This window comes from Schistocerca americana, chromosome 10, assembly GCF_021461395.2.
Source record: "Schistocerca americana isolate TAMUIC-IGC-003095 chromosome 10, iqSchAmer2.1, whole genome shotgun sequence".
Taxonomy (NCBI): Eukaryota; Metazoa; Arthropoda; class Insecta; order Orthoptera; family Acrididae; genus Schistocerca; species Schistocerca americana.
The window spans coordinates 186,028,201-186,049,672 of NC_060128.1; the positions used below are offsets into that span (position 1 = coordinate 186,028,201).

Below are 21,472 nucleotides of genomic sequence, written 5' to 3' on the forward strand. Positions count from 1 at the left end.
TCCAGTCTTACAAATTTAGTCTTTCTAATGGACACACGTCCAGATTATCCGCTCTCAAAACTCCGCCATCTCTCTCCCCACATCCACCACTGCTGGCGGCTCACCTCTAACTGCGCAACGCTACGCGCTGTTACCATCTAACTGCCCAACACTACAACAGCAATACTGCAACAATGCAGACCAGCCACAGACTTCGCACAGCACAGTCAGTGATTTTCATACAGAGCTCTACGTGGCGTTACCAAAATAAAACCTAAACAGCCTACTTACAAATAGTATAACAGCTTATGAAAAACATTATATTACTTTAGTGCACTCTACTGGGCACAATCGAAACTAAATCAGTCCCCTATCCGTCCTCTATCGGCTGATACATAAACTACGTGGGCGTTCACTCTCTCGTCACCATCTGTCACTCTCCAGCTCTGAGATACATCTCCCACTTAACCGCCTCCAAGGCAGGATCGTTATATGGCGCTACGCCTCAGAAGGTAACTAAAGCAATGAGTTATGAGATGAAAACAAATGACATCCTGCCTACTCGTCAAATTTGGGGTGCTTAGGAAACGTGCTTCTCTGAGAGCGTCTTTTCAGGGAGAAATACATTCGGCCATGATTTTTTTTTTTTTTATTTGACGCTGCGCGACCGCATCGAAGAGCCAATGTGGGGGAGGTCTTGGAACCACAGGACACTTGGTGAATGGACTGTTCTGCCCGACCCCCGACTTAAATCTCATGGAGTATGTGAGGGATGCGTTGCGGAGGTATTATATCTCTTAAAAAAATAATGTAACTATTTATCTAGGGGAAACACTCTCCTAGTAAATTTGTTTGTCCTTTGATTTATCGTGTTCTGTTACTGATTTTTAGTGAAGTTAGTTTTTGCGTTTAGTTTTCAAAAAAAAAAATACAAAAGAGATATAATAAGCAAAATAATGAATTTCGTAGGTTGCCAATTACGTATTATATCTGGTTTTATCGAGCGCCAGGCTCCCTACAAATTACTGTAAATGCAATAGCGTAGCATTACTCAACTCCAGTTCACTGATCTGAAATTATTACTATCACAGAAAATAGACAAGTTTTAATAAAATTATTTCCCTGGATTCCTTCAATTAATCTCACTGAATATTATTACATAATGTCTTCCGCTCCGGCTGTCAGACATTGTGCTGCGAAAAAATATTTTTAAATGTACCACGTAATGGCGGCCAGTTGTTAACAGTCAGAGATCACTGTTACTCGCTCGGCAGCAGCTGGAAATATGCTAAATAATTTTCATTAAATATTCTTTTCATAAGATAAATGTGGGGTAGGTTCTTGAAATAACACACGGAGATCACTTTATACTAATATATTCTTACTAGGACACAGTTTACACCATGAAATATTTGCAATTACGTTACGACAGAAACAAATGCTAGCGCAGCACAATAGCTTGCGTACCTTATTCCAGCTAACACCAGAACGAACAGAACAAAACAGACTAGAGAGAAGAATGAGCATTGCATAGTGTTTTATACTCTTACAAAGATAATAATACTTCTTTTAATTAGTTACACATTATAATCTTATACAATAAAAATAATGTCTTTTCTGTATCTATCGATCTATATTGTATATTTTTACGGTTAGTGTTATTACCTTTCGCAGAAAAATCGATGTTTGCAGTTCATTTTGAGTCACATACAGTCATTTTTACTTATGTTTCATCTCGATAATGGTGAATATTGCAAAAGGGGCACTACAGAGGACGTCCACATGCACGAAAGACCGTCCAGCAGTTGTCATACGCACTGTTGGGGGAATGCAACACCCTACCAGAAGAGCTGCTTATTAAGATCGCGGCCTGAATCGAAGCACTTTACAGAGGATGCGTTGCTCTCCGTGGTGGTCACACACGCTATCAAGAACCATGTCCCCCTTTGTAATGTACAGGGGAGCAACGTGACTTACGGTAACTTCAGAGTAATTACTGTCTTTGAATAAAAGTGTCATTGGTGTTCGTCACACTGCACATTTCTTTCAGTTATCTTCTGTACTATACTGCAGCAGTTATTTCTATGTTACCTGGCATTGACACATCAGGTGAAAGTTACTTTCGTCCTTAAGTTCCGCAAACCAGTGTATTTTCCGGGCCAGTATTACTTTGCCGACGCTATACAACACAATTAAAGAAATACACCTTTTTGGTTCAAATCGTTTTAGTGTTTCTCAAAATATTCGCCTTTAAGTATTACATACTTTGTCGGCATTCGAACATATTCTCGAAACATTTTAATTTGTACTTTGATGTTGGTAGCTGAGAACACGCTTTCTGAAGGATTCAGTAGCCTCGTGATATTATGGAAAGCGTAGTCCACTCCATCACGCGTGTTTGTTTGGCACAAGGAAGCAGAGATAACTCGGTAGGCGATACATCAGGTGAATACTGACAGTTAGACAGTAATTTCCAGTTTTTTCTCCGTCAGTTAATCAGTTCCTTGTTGCGCTCTAGACACGTGGGATTGATGATGATGATGATGATGATGAATGATGCGATGTTTTCGCGTATTTTTATCGCTTTAATCGTCTTCTTATGGCAAACAAATTCTTGCATAACATTCAGCCTCCTTCTTCTCCCTTCGTGGATTGGGTGACTTCACCTAATCCGGTCAACAATATCCGTACATCTCATATGCGGTCTGCCCCTTTTACCTTTTCCGATCCAGGTTTTCAGTCAAGAATTTGTTTCGAATATTTTCATGCACTTTATCAACATGTTTCTGTACACTGACTCACATTGTAATTCACTTCCAATGTCCTCATTACTGAAGCGATTTTGTAAGTCCTCGGTTTTGTAATTCCTCGGTCGAATATTTCATTACTCCGACACCCACGAGCCTCCTTTTGAACTCGTAACACCTCCGTTTTTATCCCGACCTGATCTGATCGAATAGCAGCCCAATATTTATTATTAACATGACCGTGAACCTAAGGGGGCTGGTAATCGGAATTGACTGCTACGGAAGTTGGTACTTTCCAGTTCGTCCTGTTCCATACTATAATACTGAATGTATGGTAATAAGGAACACCAACACAGTTTTACTAATTACGAACTTATATTCTTCTCAAAACACAAAAAGGAGACAGCCACTGCCTTCATCATACATATCTAATTACGGCTAATCTCAGCACAGGCTTCCTTCATTTGCCATTATCGTCACACGCTAATCCATCACTGCATCCAACACTGCAATCCAAGGTTAGGCCGGCGCGGTAGACGCGAAACTAAATATCGGCACTAGTAACGTCACTGATCACTTTTATAAAAACACTTCATCACTTTCCCGGTATTTATTTATTATTTAGAGGTCTAACCACGGCGATGGTGACACCCTTCTCGGTTAAAAACCCTGTATTCCAATAATGGCCTCCACACACGCACCATTCCCGCCAACCACTCCAGCGCATCTCGACACTCGCTCTCGCAACACGTCACAATCGATTGTTCGCCCTATCGACCTGTGCCGAGTGCAAAGTTATTGTATGGGCCTACGGACCGCTTACAAACTTCAATCAAATTGCACGGAATCCGTGGAGAACATATCTTTCTCGAATGTTGAATCAAAATCGAATATGCTTCACTCTTCTAAATGCTTACGAATGCCTCCACCTCACTCTAATTCACATACCTATTCTCGGCATGGACGTCGTGCACAGTAGAGGGCTGTTTGTAAGAACCTGCAGCATTTCAGAATACGTGTGCGTGAAAACTAGAAGACATGCGAAAACAACACACACATGGGTGCACAGAGCATCTCTGTAGGTTTAGATTCGTAACACGCAGCGTGCCGTACTTGCAGAATGCACCACTAGTGGAAAGGCGTGTCAGACCGTGAGGACAAATCATGTGCTCCGTACTGTCGCATCGAATTAGTTCGCGCCTGAGGACAGACTACCAAACAGGCAGCAAAGCGGGGTGCTGTCATTGCGCCATCCCGGGCAGCAGCAACGGTGATTTCAATGAATTACACGACCGTGCTGACGTTTGTCGCGCCATATGATGGCTTCCTACAGTTTGTCCCCACTGAGCTTAATTACTCTGTACATTTCTTCCACCATTCAGCGACCCCTTTTTTTCTTAGCTCTGGGTCGCCCTCTGACCTTGAGGGGTAGACTACAACCCTGCCCCACTCCCTTCTTTAACTAGTGTTTCACAATAAAGGATGACAGCCAAAACAGTTGCAGGATAAAAATTTATTAAAATTCGGTATATATAAATATACCTTCATCAGAAGTAAAAAAAACCTGAACAGGAAGACACTTTCATTAGCAAAACCTTAGCATCGGAATGATTTTTTTTTTACTTTATTGCATTTCAATTCCCCCCCCCCCCCCCCCCCCCCCGAAGGGGGCCGGCTGGCAGCAGCTTAGTATGCCGCTCTTCAGCCTACAGACTTATTTAAAAAGATGAAGAGAATAAATCATAAAAACAGGCGATAAAATCGGAGACTCAAAGAGTAAGATGGCGAAGAGGAGGAAATGATCTTTTTTTCCTTTATTGTAATTTTGATACCCGTACAACAACAGGTAGGCTGGCAGCAACACCATACGCCGCTCTTCAGCCTCAGAGGAAACAATGATAAAACACAGAGAAGACACATATGAGTTTGAACAATTGGCGGGTAAAAAACAGTAGAGACAGAACATAAAAAACACGAAGCCGTTCACACTAGATGAAAAACCACTAAAACTGTCGACACGACGCACAGACACTGATGATTTCGACGGCCCATGTGAACGTTGAAGCGTGACGCCGAACACTGAACACAGACACTACGGCACACACACGAGAAACTGATGGTGATGATCTCCAGTGACCGAACGTCCACGTAGTGTGTACGAGTCCGGGGACCTGCCAAGACGGGAAGATGGAGGGGGAGGTGGAGAGGGGAGAGCAAAGATGCCAATGGCAGAGGATATGGTGGGAGGAGTGGAGGAATGGGGGTGGGTGAAGCCCACGGGAGGAATGTGGAGAAAGGGAACAGGGAGGGAAGGGGGAGAGTAGGGAGAGAGGGTGCCCAAAGGAACAAACACAGGAAGAGGGAGGGAGGATCACAGTTGGTAGAAGGGGTAGATGGAGGGGAGGAGGGCATCATCAGGGAGGGGGAGCTGGCGGAAGCCACCTTGGGAGAGGGTAAGGAGGGTGGAGAGATGGAGAGCAGGTGGGACGTGGGAATACAGGCACGGCAGCGGGTGGGGGTGGCAGAGGATGGGTGAGACAAGCAGGTGAGGAGGATCGAGTTTACGGGAGGTGTAGAGGATCCATATCCGTTCGAGGAAAAGGAGGAGGAGAGGGAAGGGAATGTCGTACAGGATCCATGTGGGGGAGGGGAGACGGATGTGATAGGTGAGGCGTTCTAGGATCTGAGGGGATTTGTAAAAGGTAGAGGGAGCGGAGAGCCAGGCAGGGTGGGTGTAGCAAAGGATAGGGCGGATGAGGGATTTATAGGTATGGAGGATGGTGGAGGGGTCCAGACCCCAAGTTCGGCCGGAAAGGAGCTTGAGGAGACAGAGGCAGGAGCGTTCCTCGGCTTGGATCGGCCGGAGGTGGGGGGTCCAAGAGAGGCGACGGTCGAGGGTGACACCAAGGTACTTAAGGGTAGGGGTGAGGGCGATAGGACGGCCATAGATGGTGATGTAGAAATCAAGGAGGCAGAAGGAAGGGGTGGTTTTGCCTACTATGATCGCCTGGGAGGAAATGAGAAACACTAAAGCTTAAGTAAAGTGAAATTACCAGAGTAATACAGGCACAAAATCTTATAGTTACTTTCTAAAATTACATCATGAATTGGAGATTAATAAAACAATTGTGCCAAAGGCATCATCAGTAATTAAGACATCTTCTCCATTTGTACAACATGATTATGGGCACAGGGTCAATGCGAACAGTTTCATAGGCAAAGTACTGGTGCTAAATTGTTTGCATTGACCCTGTGCCCATAATCAAGTTGTACAAATGGAGAAGATGTCTTAGTTATTGACGATGCCTTTGCCACAATTGTTTTATTAATCTCCAATTCATGATGTAATTTTAGTAAGTAACTAAAAGATTTTGTGCCTGTATTACTCTGGTAATTTCACTGTTACTTAAGCTTTAGTGTTCCTCATTTCCGACTGATATGTCCAAGCCACCCCCACCAGTCCACCTTCTCCAGTATGCTGATGACTCCGCCTTCCTGGCTCTCTATCCTACCCTTCAACAGTCCCAACATACCCCCCAAACCCACCTTAACCAGTTCACCACTTGGTGTAACCAGTGGTTCCTCCATCTCAACCCCTCCAAAACCCAGGCAATCATCATAGGCTGCACCACTCGCTCCTTTCGTCTCCATGATTTTTACCTCACCCTTTATGGTCGTCCCATCCAGCTCAGCCCCACCCTGAGATACCTTGGCCTCACCCTCGACCGACACCTCACCTGGACCCCTCATCTCCAGACAGTCCAGCAGAAAGCCCATTTGCACCTCCGCCTTCTGAAACTCCTGTCTGGCCGGACATGAAGATTGCATCCTTCTACCATCCTCCACACCTACAAATCCCTCATCCATCCTATCCTCTGTTATGCCAGCGTTGCGTGGATCTCCGCCCCCACTCCCTTTTACAAGGCCCTCCAAATCCTTGAACGCCATGTGCTCTGCCTTGCCTTCCATATCCGCCTTCCTTCCCCCACATGGCTCCTGTATGAACTAATCCCCCTTCCCCCACCTCCTCCTGTTCCTCCAACATCTCCGCATCCTTTACATTGTCCGCAGGCTTGATCCCCCCCACCCTCTGGTTTCCTCCATCCTCTCCACCCCCCGCCCGTTGCCGTGCCTCTATCGCTGTATACCTCCCTCTCTCCACCTCCACACCCTCCATCTCCTTCATCAGGGCAATTTCCAGTGCCTCCCCCTCCCAGACGATGAACTGCGCTGTGACATCTACCCTTCGTTTCAACTATAGCCTCACCCTTCCCCCCCCCCCTGCCCTCATCCCGTGGTCGTGCGGTAGCGTTCTCGCTTCCCATGCCCGGGTTCCCGGGTTCGATTCCCGGCGGGGTCAGGGATTTTCTCTGCCTCGTGATGGCTGGGTGTTGTGTGATGTCCTTAGGTTAGTTAGGTTTAAGTAGTTCTAAGTTCTAGGGGACTCATGACCATGGATGTTAAGTCCCATAGTGCTCAGAGCCATTTTCACCCTTCCCCCCCCCTTCCACAGGGCCCCCTTTTTCCTCTCCCCTACTTCTCCCAGAGCAGATTTTCCTCCTTCACCCCCCTGAGACCCTGCACCCCATACTTGCCTCTTTCCTTCCCACATCCCTCCCTACCTGGCCCTCTTCAGCCCGCCCCCTGCCCATCTCCCCCCTCTCTTCCCCTCCCTCCCTTTTTTCGGTCTCCATCTCCCTTCGCCTGGCAGATCCTCCGTCTTCATCCTCGTCAATGTGCCACGTCAGTGTTGTGTTTAGTGCTGTTTCTCCTGTGCGCCAAGAGGTGTGATTTCAATTGTGTACTGCCTTGAGGTTCGCCGGCAGTGTTTTTTATGTGCTGCACCATCCGTCGATACTTTTTATACTCCTGTCATACTGTACCTTGTGTTCTTTTAACTGTCGTAGTGTGTGGCTTTTTGTGTGTGCTACTTTTTTACAGTTTTTTTTATCTCCATTTTACAGTCGCCCCTTTCTTTTTGTCTATTGCCTTCCATGATGTCCCCCTTTTTTATACATATGTTCACCATGTTTTCTCCTTTTATATTTTTAAATGTCTTCTATTGTTTGTTCTATGTCTTTCGGCTGAAGAGCAGTGCACATGCTGCTGCCAGCTCGCCCCGATGGGGAATTCAAATACAATAAAGAAAAAAACCATTTCCGATGCTAAGGTTTTGCTATTGAAAGTGTCTTCCTGTTCAGGGTTTTTTTTTACTTCTGATGAAGTTATATTTATATATACCGAAACCTTGGTCAAGAATTTTAATCAATCTTTATCCTGCAACTGTTTTGGCTGTCGTCCTTTATCGTGAAGGATTTCAACAGTTGCTGCCATGTTTAAAATCTTGTAACTAATGTTTCCCTTCCACTCTTGTCAGCGGAGTACTGTTTTGTACACATTCTGCAGAAGCTTTCGAGGCTAGCGCTATATTGGACGACTGATAGGAAGCGGTGTTACATAACGGCATACTGTGTCGGACTGGAAGTAGGGAGATGTGCTTGGATGAGTGTACAGTAGAGTAGTGTAGTGTAGTGTAGTGTGTGGAAACGAGAGGGCGCCTTCAGGAGCGGCTCTGCCGTGTGTGCCTCAGCGGCCAGGCTGGGAGAGGAGTGCCACTTCGACGAGCAGTGTGGCGTCGCGACGCCGCGTACCGTCTGCGTCCAGGGGCGCTGCCGCTGCTCCGAGGGTCTGGTCGCCGTCAACGTGAGCGTCGAGGAGGCCGGCGGGGGCGGCGGGGGCGGCGGCGGCGCCGGGGGCGAGGACGGCGGCGACGGCGACGGCGGCGGCCAACACGCCGCCTGCATCGGTACGTCCGCACTCGCTGCTCGTCCCCCACTGCAGACCGTCACTTCGCCGCCGGAGGAGGCAGCGATACATCGATACATCGAAAATTCAAACTGAATTTTGATATCGACATGACGTACCGACTGAGAGGCACCCACATGCCCTGCTCATACTGTGGCATCAAGCAGTCAGGCCTGCAAGATGAGTGGTCTGCCAAACGAGTGGATTGATTCTTATTTCTCAGTGACTGATTATGAGCTCTAGTGCCCACAGTGAAGCTATAATTATTCTCCTCTTTGAATATTACACAACGGAAACGGATAACGCACATCTGACTATTAGCAATTTACACACACTCTGGCAGTACCACATTTTCTTTCTTGCTCAACGGCTTTGATCAGTACGTGGCCATCGCACTGAATATTAATGGCGCACACATCATAAATTCTGGGTATCATGACTACACACTATTCGAAAAACAAGGCCATCAGTCTTTTTCTTTTCACTATCTTTTTTATTCCGATAACTTCTATTATGATTCAAAGATAAACTAAACACACCATTACATTTTATACAACAATTACACATGAGAAACTCCGTCCAGTGGGCATGGCTTTACATTGGTGATTATCTTTTGGCCTCGTAATGATCTAACGCTACAATGCACTTTCTGGATAGGATGGTGGATCTTTTGCTATATCACACACTTCGACTCTCACACCCATCATCACGCAAATTTACTCCAGACCGAGCGGTACAAAAAGGAACATGCATAACCCACTGCCTCTGAACCTATCTTGCTACTCTCCCATGCGAACCACACATACTTAAATTACATGAAATACATCACACTGGCAACATACAATACGTCAAAAAGAATAGTCACAACTTTAGAATCACTTCACTTTTCCTCTGTAATTAGTATTCATCCCAGTTTCACCCGACACTGCCCCACTTCGTAACTTTTCTTTCCTACTACGAACTCTGGAGGACATATGCACGTCTTCCTGTGCAATGCAAGCCAAGTGGCGTTGCTGGATAGACGGCTGACTCTCCTTGCTTCTCTCTCAGAGTATTAGAGTTTGAATCTAGCATTACACGGAAACATAACACCCAAAGTAATATTAAGATCATATTCGTCATACATTCGAGTCCTCAAACTGATACCATGAACGAGTACTTCTCTTTATCCTTTGTCTCATATACAGATTGAGACTCACACAGTACTCACCACGTGGAAGTACTCGTCTCTAATTTCAAGTCCTGCACACGCCATTTCTTAAATATTTCCAACACACGCCAGTAATTCAGCTTAACTTTAGTGCTCGGAAGTATTTCAACTTAGTACTAGCACTCGCAAGTATTTCAACTTATTGCTACACATGGTTACATTGTGACCGTTGGTCGCTTCCGAATATTACTACGATCCCCTTAATATTACCTGCCTGTCATTTAATTCTCCCCACAAAAGTTCCTGAAATAGAGAAATAATTATTCCAATCTACTCTTAAGTATTTCACATGCATACCATCTCTCCACTCTTTTGTCTTTACGGAGCACACCTAACACAGGTCTTACCAACGCAAGATCCAGCGCCAGAGTACTGAAACATGGCCGTCCTTCAGGTCATCCCGCCCCTCCGCCGAGGTGGGGGAGCACCTTGCTACCGTATTGGTCAGCCACATTTCAGGCGCTCAAAGCTCAGGTAAATTTCATCTCTTTGGTTCCACCAAAGGTGACCATTGGACCATCTCAAAGATGATTATATATTGCACTTTCACTATCTGCAGTTAGCAGACGACCATACATTCATTCATTTCGCAGATCTCGCCAAATTGGATGTTGGGATTTATTTTGTGGGAGTGCACGTATGATCAATTACATAAATAAATTGTCCTTCTTTCCCACACTGGTATCCAGCTTCGGTGTATTAAGTGAAATTGAGTTATTATTACAAAAAATATGTTGTTCTGACAAGAATAGCGAAGAATGTTGTACCTATTTTCGATGTCGGGCGGTACTGTACCCTTTCATGACAAACGGCCTAATAAAAAGTTATCACTGCCACTTGATTGCAACGCCTCACCCCCATCACCATCCCTACTATTTTCAGCTCACACGATACGTTCTCAACGTCACCACCAGCAGATTTCACGACACCTCGCACCTTGCTACAGGGCATTTCACATTGTACAGAAGTATAGAAATTGGCACACAGCATAAAAAGTTTACATACGATATAAACATTGTAAATGTAATATGTAAATACTGTAAACAGCTGATGCGCTACTCATACCGCTATGTAATTACATCTGTACTCATATTATATTACCATTCAACAGAATACCCATCACACACACACACACACACACACACACACACACACACACACACACACATACACACACCACGTCCGGATGGAATCCCAATTCGATTTCACAAGGGGTACCCTACGGCATTGTCCATCACCTAGTTTGCATTTATCGAAAATCTCGTGAACAGTAGTTAAATGAACAAAGTAAGAGCATATGGACTCTCAGACCAATTGTGTGATTGGATGGAAGAGTTCCTAGATAACAGAACGCAGCATGTCATTCTCAATGGAGAGAAGTCTTCTGAAGTAAGAGTGATTTCAGGTGTGCCGCAGGGGAGTGTCGTAGGACCGTTGCTATTCACAATATACATAAATGACCTTGTGGATAACATCGGAAGTTCACTGAGGCTTTTTGCGGATGATGCTGTAGTATATCGAGAGGTTGTAACAATGGAAAATTGTACTGAAATGCAAGAGGATCTGCAGTGAATTGACGCATGGTGCAGGGAATGGCAATTGAATCTCAGTGTAGACAAGTGTAATGTGCTGCGAATACATAGAAAGAAAGATCCCTTATGATTTAGCTACAATACAGCAGGTCAGCAACTGGGAGCAGTTAATTCCATAAATTATCTGGGAGTACGCATTAAGAGTGATTTAAAATGGAATGATCATATGAAGTTGATCGTCGGTAAAGCAGATGCCAGACAGAGATTCACTGGAAGGATCCTAAGGAAATGCAATCCGAAAACAAAGGAAGTAGGTTACAGTACACTTGTTCGCCCACTGCTTGAATACTGCTCAGCAGTGTGGGATCCGTACCAAATAGGGTTGATAGAAGAGATAGAGAAGATCCAACGGCGAGCAGCGCGCTTCGTTACAGGATCATTTAGTAATCGCGACAGCGTTACCTAGATGATAGATAAACTCCAGTGGAAGACTCTGCAAGAGAGACGCTCAGTAGCTCGGTACGGGCTTTTGTTTAAGTTTCGAGAACATACCTTCACCGAGGTGTATTGCTCCCTCCTAAGTATATCTCGCGAAGAGACCATGAGGATAAAATCAGAGAGATTAGAGCCCACACAGAGGCATACCGACAATCTTTCATTCCACGAACAATACAAGACTGGAATAGAAGGGAGAACCGATAGAGGTACTCAAGGTACCCTACGCCACACACCTTCAGATGGCTTGCGGAGTATGGATGTAGATGTAGAATCTCTCGCCCAGCACAAATCCCCAATTGACTGGAAAAAATCTCAGGTGACTCCAGTATATAAGAAAGGTAAAAGAACGGACCCATAAAATTACGGACCTGCACCATGTCATAGCACCTACATTATGACATAGCACTACCATTTGTATCATTCTGATGCCTGAATCGTTTATGTAGTTAAGGAACAGCAAAGTGCCTGTAACACCACCTTGAGGAACGCCAGAAATCAGTTCTGTTATACTCTAAGACTTTCCGTCAATTACTACGAACTGTGACCTCTCTGACAGGAAACCACGAATCCAGTCAGATAACTGCACGCAATTTCACTACAAGCCGCTCGTGTGGTAGCGTGTCAAATGCCTTCCGGAAATCCAGAAATACGAAATCAATTTGAAATCCTTTGTCAGTAGAGCTCAACACTTGATGCGAATAAAGAGCTAGTTGTGTTTCACAAGAACGATTCTTTTCGAATCCGTGTCGACTGCGTGTCAATGGAACGTTCTCTTCGAGGTTATTCATAATGTTCCAACACAATCTATGTTCCAAAATCCTGCTGCATATCGACGTTAATGATATGGGTCTGTAATTAAGTGGATTACTTCTACTACTTTTCTGGAATATTGGTGTGACCTGTCCAACTTTCCAGTCTATTTGTACGGATATTTCGCCTAGTAGGGCGCATGGAACTTCCGACACTATCTACTAGGTCATTTATATATATATTGTGAAAAGCAATGGTCCCATAACACTCCCCTGTGGCACGCCAGAGGTTAACGTCTGTAGAAGTCTCTCCATTGAGAACAACATGCTGTGTTCTGTTTGCTAAAGACTCTTCAATCCAGCCACACAGCTGGTCTGATATTCCGTAGGCTCTTACTTTGTTTATCGATCGCCTTCCGGAAGTCAAGGAAGATGGCATCTACCTGGGAGCCTGTATCTGATATTTATATGGGTCTCACGAACAAATAAAGCGAGTTGTGTCTCACACGATCGCTATTTCCGGTATTTCCGGAATCCATGTTGATTCCTACAGAGTAGATTCTGGGTTTTTCAGAAATGACGTGATACGCGAGCAAAAAACGTGTTCTAAAATTCTACAATAGATCGATGTCAGAGACATTGGCCTATAGTTTTGCGCATCTGCTCGACGACCCTTCTTGAAAACTGGAACTACCTGTGCTCTTTTCCAATCATTTGGAACCTTCCGTTCCTCTAGAGCAGGCTCGTCCAAACTGTGCCCCTGGGGCGCTAGCATCCGCGATCGCCCGCGGCCAGCGCCCCGGGCGAATTCCTATGTTGCTGCTGTGGCCGAGCCGTGCCGCTTAGCTGACCGTGCGGACCGCCCGAACGCCAGCCGATAGATATATTTGTTCGCCCGTTTTCCCTTCGGGCAGAGGACGTCTCACAAGTGCTTCAACTAGAGCTGATTGACCTACAGTGGCATATCCGCCTGAAGGACCGCTTTCTTATGTGTAAAACTTTGGATGACTTTTACAGCTGTCTCCCACGAGAGAAATATCCTCTTTTGGACAAGCACGCGGCCAAAGTTCTCTCACTGTTTGGTTCCACGTATATTTGTGAGCGCTTTTTCTCTCTTTTAAAGCTTGCTAAAGCTAAGAACCGTTCATTCCTTGGCGATAAAAATTTGACCAATTCTTTGAGGTTAGCAGTCTCACGGAATATTGTACCAAGCCTAGACAAAGTCGTTTCCTCGAAAAAGAAAAATGTGTAAAATGTTAATTGTCTTCTTTAACAATGTTGACTGTAAGGATTAAAGAGCTTTATAACCTTAATTCTATTTTAATAAGTTTTCAAACTTGGTTAGTTAAAATTATTACGTACAAAACAGCAAACTAAGGATCCGATTTCTAAACACTGAAAAGAGATACAAAAATTGTAGCACGAAGTATAACAAAAAATACTTGTAACTACTAACAGTAAGAATGAGACACTATATCCTTTACATTAATTCTAAAGTGGAATATCCTGTTTACGTTAGATACCGAGCGAGGTGGCGCAGTGGCTAGCACACTGGACTCGCATTCGGGAGGACGACGGTTCAATCCCGTGTCCGGCCATCCTGATTTAGGTTTTCCGCGATTTCCCTAAATCACTCTAGGCAAATGCCGGGATGCTTCCTTCCAAAGGGCACGGCCGTCTTCCTTCCCCGTCCTTCCCTAATCCGATGAGACCGATGACCTCGCTGTCTGGTCTCCTTCCCCAAACAACCTAATCCTAACCTTTACGTTAGATCTTACCGCCGGACAGTCGAGCGCAGAACAGTGCTGTGCGGTCTTACTCGCTCTGCAGCTCTCTCTCTCTCTCTCTCTCTCTCTCTCTCTCTCTCTCTCTCGCTACTATGGCGACACTAGCGACACACGGTCGCGGACGGGGCGCTGAACTACACTGCCTTGCGCCCGCTGGGCGCAATTCTTGGATGAGCCTGCTCTAGAGACTTGCGGTACACGGCTGTTAGAAGGGGGGCAAGTTCTTTCGCGTACTCTTTGTAGAATCGAATTGGTATCCCGTCAGGTCACCCGTAACGGCACAAAGCTGACACTTGGCTTGACAGGTGCTCGTCACAACCATCCACACAGTACAGATACAGAGGTGACACTTGATTGATGGCCGGAGGAAGGCCACAGTGAAGCACCTCCACTAGGACCTTGCAGTGAGAGGTGTTCCCGCAACCACTGCAGTACACTCACCCACTCTGACATGTAGTGTTTTAGCGTGGTGTCTGACGACGCCTGACGCTGCTCTGGACCGTGGTGTGTGGTGACGCCTCTGACTCTGGTCTCCTGCCCTCCAGAGCCTGGCCGGCGGCGCCTGGGGGAGCCGTGCAAGGACCGCAAGGAGTGCGGCGCGCCGAACTCGTTCTGCCTGCCGGGCAAGGATGTGTGCGCCTGCCTGCCGGAGTTCCCGCTCAGCGACGGACACAGCCAGTGCGGAAAGCGTGAGTACCCCGCACCTGTCAGCCTCACACTACCTGTACTTCATTTCATTACCTTCTTATAGATTTCAAGCTATGACTATTTGACCACGTACAGTTATGCGACAGGGGTAGGGCAAAATATACTGGCGCCGAATGTATTTCGTGCACCTCAGGATGTTGTTGTTGTTGTTGTGGTCTTCAGTCCTGAGACTGGTTTGATGCAGCTGTCCATGCTACTCTATCCTGTGCAAGCTTCTTTATCTCGTAGTACCTACTGCAACCTACATCCTTCTGCATCTGCTTGTGTATTCATCTCTTGGTCTTCTTCTACGATTTTTACCCTCCACGCTGCCCTCCAATGCTAAATTTGTGATCCCCTGATGCCTCAGAACATGTCCTACCAACCTGTCCCTTTTTCTTGTCAAGTTTTGCCACAAACTCCTCTTCTCCCCAATCCTATTCAGTACCTCATCATCAGTTATGTGATCTACCCATCTAATCTTCAGCATTCTTCTGTAGCACCACATTTCGAAAGCTTCTATTCTCTTCTTGTCCAAACTATTTATCGTCCGTGTTTCACTTCCATACACGGCTACACTCCATACAAATACTTTCAGAAACGACTTCCTGACACTTAAATCTACACTCGATGTTAACAAATTTCTCTTCTTCAGAAACGCTTTCCTTGCCATTGCCAGTCTACATTTTATATCCTCTCTACTTCGACCATCATCAGCTATTTTGCTCCCCAAATAGCAAAACTCATTTACTACTTTAACCGTCTCATTTTCTAATCTAATTCCCACGGCACAACCCGATATAATTCGACTACGTTCCTTGATCCCCGTTTTGCTTTTGTTGATGTTCATCTTATATCCTCCTTTCAAGACACTGTCCATTCCGTTCAACTGCTCTTCCAAGTCCTTTGCTGTCTCTGACGGAATTACAATGTCATCGGCTAACCTCAAAGTTTTTATTTCTTCTCCATGGATTTTAATTCCTACCCAAATTTTGTTTTTGTTTCCTTTACTGCTTGCTCAGTATACGGATTGAATAACATCGGGGAGAGGCTACAACCCTGTCTCGCTCCCTTCCCAACCACTGCTTCCCTTTCATGTCCCTAGACTCTTATAACTGCCATCTGGTTTCTGTATAAAGTGTAAATAGCCTTTCGCTCCCTGTATTTCACACCTGCCACCTCTAAAATTTGAAAGATAGAATTCCAGTCAACATTGTCAAAAGCTTTCTCTAAGTGTACAAATACTAGAAACGTAGGGTTTGCCTCACGTGTTCCAACATTTTAACGGAATCCAAACTGATCTTCCCCAAGATCGACTTCAACCAGTTTTCCCACTCTTTTGTAAAGAATTCGTGTTAGTATTTTGCAGCCGTAACTTATTAAAATATGAAATATGGACGATAAATATTGTAGAGAAGAAGCGACTAGAAGCTTTCGAAAAGTGGTGCCACAGAAGAATGCTGAAGATTAGATGGGTAGATGACGTAAGTAATGAGGAGGTACTGAACAGAATTGGGGAGAAGAGGAATTTGTGGCACAGTTTGACTAGAAGAAGGGATCGGTTGGTAGGACACGTTCTGAGGCATCAAGGGATCACCAATTTAGTATTGGAGGGCAGCGTGGAGGGTAAAAATCGTAGAATACTCTAACCAGATTCAGGAGGATGTAGGTTGCAGTAGGTACTTGGAGATGAAGAAGCTTGCATAGGATAGGGTAGCATGGAGAGCTCCATCAAACCAATCTGTGGACTGAAGACCACAACAAAACAACAACTACCTACGGTGACTGGCATTCCAGTTGGGAGAGTGGAACGAAACACCATATAATTTTTATATAACAGGCGATTGAAAAGTGCCGTTAGAAAGCCGTACAGCCCAGAATCGGTATCCCAATTTGGATAAATCGCCGTAAGCTCTGAGGCAATCATCCTGCCAACAGACCATGTTGAAGGTAAGAGTTTGGCAAAACACCGTGTCCTGCTGCGTGAACAGGTCCGTAACTTCCTGCTGCACGTCCTCGTCGACCACTGAAGACCTTTTTTAACCGACCAAAGGCACTGCGGATGCTCGAGTCTCTCGCACTTGAGTTGGCGTAACTTCTCCGTTACGGATTTTGCGATATGGGGCCGTGCTTTATCATGAAGCAGAAGCACAGAAATTGGCGCACCATTCCACAACGGCGGCTTACGGTAGACCTGCTGTCACATACACATTCTTCATTCTTCGATGGATGTCTACTTGTGTTTGTCCTATGGCAGCCAAAGGAAAACGGCACGTTGGTGCTGTTTGGACGCATTTGGTAATCCACAGCCTCTAAACGCTTAATAAAAGATAACATTGCCCGCAGCAGGGTAAATATAGACAATTCTTAATTGAATCGTGGGACTAGCTAACTTCGACGACCTATCAATTTCAAGCACGCGAAAACCAACGTGGAAGAGTATCACGTCTCCATACACCTCTCCATACACCATGTAAAAGTAACACATTACACAACTCACACTGACATATCAACTTACTGTGCAATGTTCCTACTTACATGTGTAATGTCACGTATTACCTGTTGTAACCGTCAAAGTATTTTTCACTACACATAAAAAGTAAACTTTATATTCCATTCTTACATTACGAATCGATCCACATTAACATGACAACTACAAACACCACTTAAAGAACGACATTTTTCCACCAGACTGTGTATAATTTTTCCGTTTTTCACACTACCGGTTTCGAACATTTCCACAGGACATTCTCAAGCGTGTCTCTGATAACATATGGGACTACAGCATCATCATTAATTTAAAAAATCACGCGTAGTTTATAATGTGACTAGAGACAGACTTGTGAGTGGGCAATGCCCGAAACTGGCAGTGCGAAAATTAAAAAGAAATTATACCCGGTCTGTAGAACAAATGTCATTCCTCAAATTTATTGAGGCTGTGCAGATGAAAATGATTTAAACACCATATTGGAACTTTGCTCTAAGTACTGCAGCTTGACAACTAACAGCAGGTGATATTTTGTTACCAAAGATACGCATACATTCAAACACGATTATCAGAAGCAGACTACAAATATTGCTGCCATGCCAGACTTAGGGGATGTATTGTATCCCAGACAATCAGCGACCAAAGACTTCTCAAAAGCATATGAGCAAACATAATAAAATATTTTATAGGATACATTAACAATAATATACGAAATAAGTGCAAATTTCACAAAATATTGAGAACTAAACAATCCATTAATTATTGCTGGCGTGCCAGACTTAACGAATGCCTTATTTTGTAGGTAATTAGTATCTGAAGGCTCTGTATAGACAAACAGAAGCCATTCTTGAGTTTCTCCCGGCGTATTTGATAATCAAAATATCCACGGCTGTACTGCCGGTCTACAGTGTCCAACGGGCACAATATTTCGGCGATCATACATGTCGCCATCATCAGGTGAATCTCCGTGCCGGCACGTTCACAGGAGATCAGTCCGTCAGTTCACCTGATGATGGCGACATGTATGATCGCCGAAATATTGTGCCCGTTGGACACTGTAGACCGGCAGTAAGCCCGTGGATATTTTGATAAACAGAAGCCAGTTTACTGACTTTTCTTTACAAAAGAGTAAACCATAGAAATACAATTTTCACAATTTTCTAAATTATATTACTACTGACAATCTAGCAGAATTCTCTTATAGAGGACGATTTATACTAGTAAAAATATGTCTGCACGTTTGCCATGTATTTCGCTAAAATGAGTAAATAGTGATAGTAGATAAATAAGCAAAAAATTACGTGTATAAACGACACCCATTTGTGGGTAAACCTTACGGGACACATGAAGGTGCCAAAAAAATCCTCTCAAAAACCTGAATGTAGCCTTACCTTAAGCAAATACATGGTAACCCATCACATAATTTGAGAGAAATGCATAGTATCATGTAGTAAAGTTAAGAAACCCCACGTAGAAATTATTGCATGAGGTACATCGAGTAAAAAATATGAGCTGTTACTGATTCCTTAATGAGAGAAACTAGGTGTTCAAGTCGCATTCACAAACATTTTTTTAGAAAATGCATAGAGGGTACCAAAAGGCATGAAAACTTTTTAGCGTCTATCAACCGAGTGCCGCAGGACGGCAACCTAACTGCACGTGTGATAAAACTGCAGGAAGCAACATTGCGTGCATCTCGTAATCCGTGCATTACGCCATGTGATAACCATCGTAATGTAAAACAAATTAAAATACGGCAGGAGTCAGCTCATTGTAATTGCAAATTAACGTGGGAAGATAGCGTTCAAAAACTAGAATGAATGTTTCCGAACCAGAAGCGTCTGCGCGGAGAGTATGACACCTAGGGTTGGCGGTTATCGCTAAACAACCGGTTTTCTGTTGTATAGGTACTTTTCCTAGCCAATTTAACTTGAGAGTTAAAACCGCTCAAAATAAACGGTTTCTGAAATAACTGATTCTCTTTATTCACATTATTTGCTGTAATAAAAGTAGAATCGATCAAAGGTTGGAAAACTTAGACTCTCTCAGTTTCGAGATGGATAAATTCAAAATATTAAATTAAATAGGCAAACAAAATAAAATTAGTCCGTACACTGTTCCCTACTTTTCTCGACAAGTGATAAGTGATTGAACACAACAAAAAATCACTTGTATTCTCCTATTGATTCAAATTCTTTGAAACTCTGCTCAAAAATGATATTGTAGTCGAGTTTCACACCACTATTTGGGCATTTCGAATAGCCAGTGCTGAATGCTGGAAACTGAACTTGAAGATCTCTGATTCTCATGTTAATTTGTCCGTTTACAAAACCCACAAGCAGATAAAGGTATAGTATCTAAACAAAGTCAACATATCAGCTACTTTCTGTTTTTATTGTAAACCGTGAATGAATTATTAAATTTTCTCGTTATATCATGTTTGCAAATTTGTCGTGGCCCATTCTGTTCTTAATCTTTCAACCCCTATCTCACAACGTGACTTTTCTGAAACGTATACTACAGCATCGAGACTCCGGGATCCCTGTCTTTAAACCAAGATTTAAGCAGGAAATCATCTGAATCTTTCAGTTAAAGCTAAATAACATTTACTTTTAGAACTTAAGTGTCGTTTAAATACTCCTTGTTGATCATATTGCGATAAATGAAGCCTGCAAGGAATTTACTTTTTCTTACACAAAATCACACATTTTGTGTGGCTCTTAAAATAGCACGCAGAAATGTTCTGTTAGATAAATCAGTTTTACATCCTGAAAAATTATACACTGAAGCGCCAAAGAAACTGGTATAGGCATACGTATTCAAATACAGTCATATAGGCGCTGAGGTCGGCAACGCCTATGTAAGACAAGAATTGTCTGACGCAGTTGTTAGATCGGTTGCTGCTGCTACAATGGCAAGTTATCACGATTTAAGTGAGTTTGAACGTGGTGTTACAGTCGACGCACGAGCGATGGGACACAGCATCTCCGAGCTAGCGATGAAGTGGGGATTTTCCCGTACCACCAATTCACGAGTGTACCGTGAATATCAGGAATCCGGTAAAACATCAAATTTCCAAAATCGCTGCGGCCGGAAAAAGATCCTGTTACAACGGGCCTACGGCAACCGACATCCTTCTGAATCTGTTTAGTGTATTCATCTCTTCGTCTCCCTCTAAAATTTTTACCCCCCACGCTTCCCTCCAGTATTAAATTGGTGATCCCATGATACCTCACAACGTGTCCTACCAATCGATCCCTTCTTCTAGTCAAACTGTGCCACAAATTCCTCTTCTTCCCAATTCTGTGCAGTACCTCTTCATTAGTTACGTGATCTACCCATCTAATCTTCAGCATTCTTCAGTAGCAAAACATTTCGATGGCTTCTATTCTCTTCTTCTCTACACTATTTATCGTCCATGTTTCACTTTCATACATGGCTACACTCCATACAAACACTTTCAGAAAAGACTTGCTGACACTTAAATCTATACATGTTAACTAAATTCACTTCTTCAGAAACGCTTTCCTTGCCACAGCCAGTGTACATTTTATAACTTCTCTACTTCGACCATCAGTTATCTTGCTCTCCAAGCAGCAAAACTCATCTACTACTTTAAGTGTCTCATTTTCTAATACAATTCCCTCAGCATCGCCTCATTTGATTCGACAAAATTCCATTATCCTCGTTTTGCTTTTGTTGACGTTCATTTTATATCCCCCTCACAAGAGATTGTCCATTCCGTTCAACTGATCTTCCAGGTCCTTCACTGTCTCTGACAGAATTACGTGTCATTAGCAAACATCAGAGTTTTTATTTCTTCTCCGTGGATTTTTTTTTTTTTTGTTTCCTTGACTGCTTGCTCAATATACAGAGTTGAATAACATCGGGGACAGGCTACAACCCTGTCTCACTCCCTTCCCAACCACTGCTTCCCTTTGGTGCCCCGCGACTCTTATGGCTGCCATCTGGTTTCTGTTCAAATTGTAA

General features: G+C 44.1%; 1 protein-coding gene across 4 annotated transcripts in view; it reads left to right on the plus strand.

The window, feature by feature from the left end:
* Nucleotides 1–8,512: 8,512 nt before the first annotated feature.
* The window catches only part of LOC124552557, a 276,969-nt gene continuing 264,009 nt past the window's right edge, over nucleotides 8,513–21,472 (plus strand). For all 4 annotated transcript variants that reach the window (XM_047126876.1, XM_047126877.1, XM_047126878.1 and 1 more), the window contains exons 1-2: nucleotides 8,513–8,532; nucleotides 14,853–14,996. The gene's annotated coding sequence lies outside the window, so the exon portion shown is untranslated. The remainder of the gene's footprint in view (nucleotides 8,533–14,852; nucleotides 14,997–21,472) is intronic.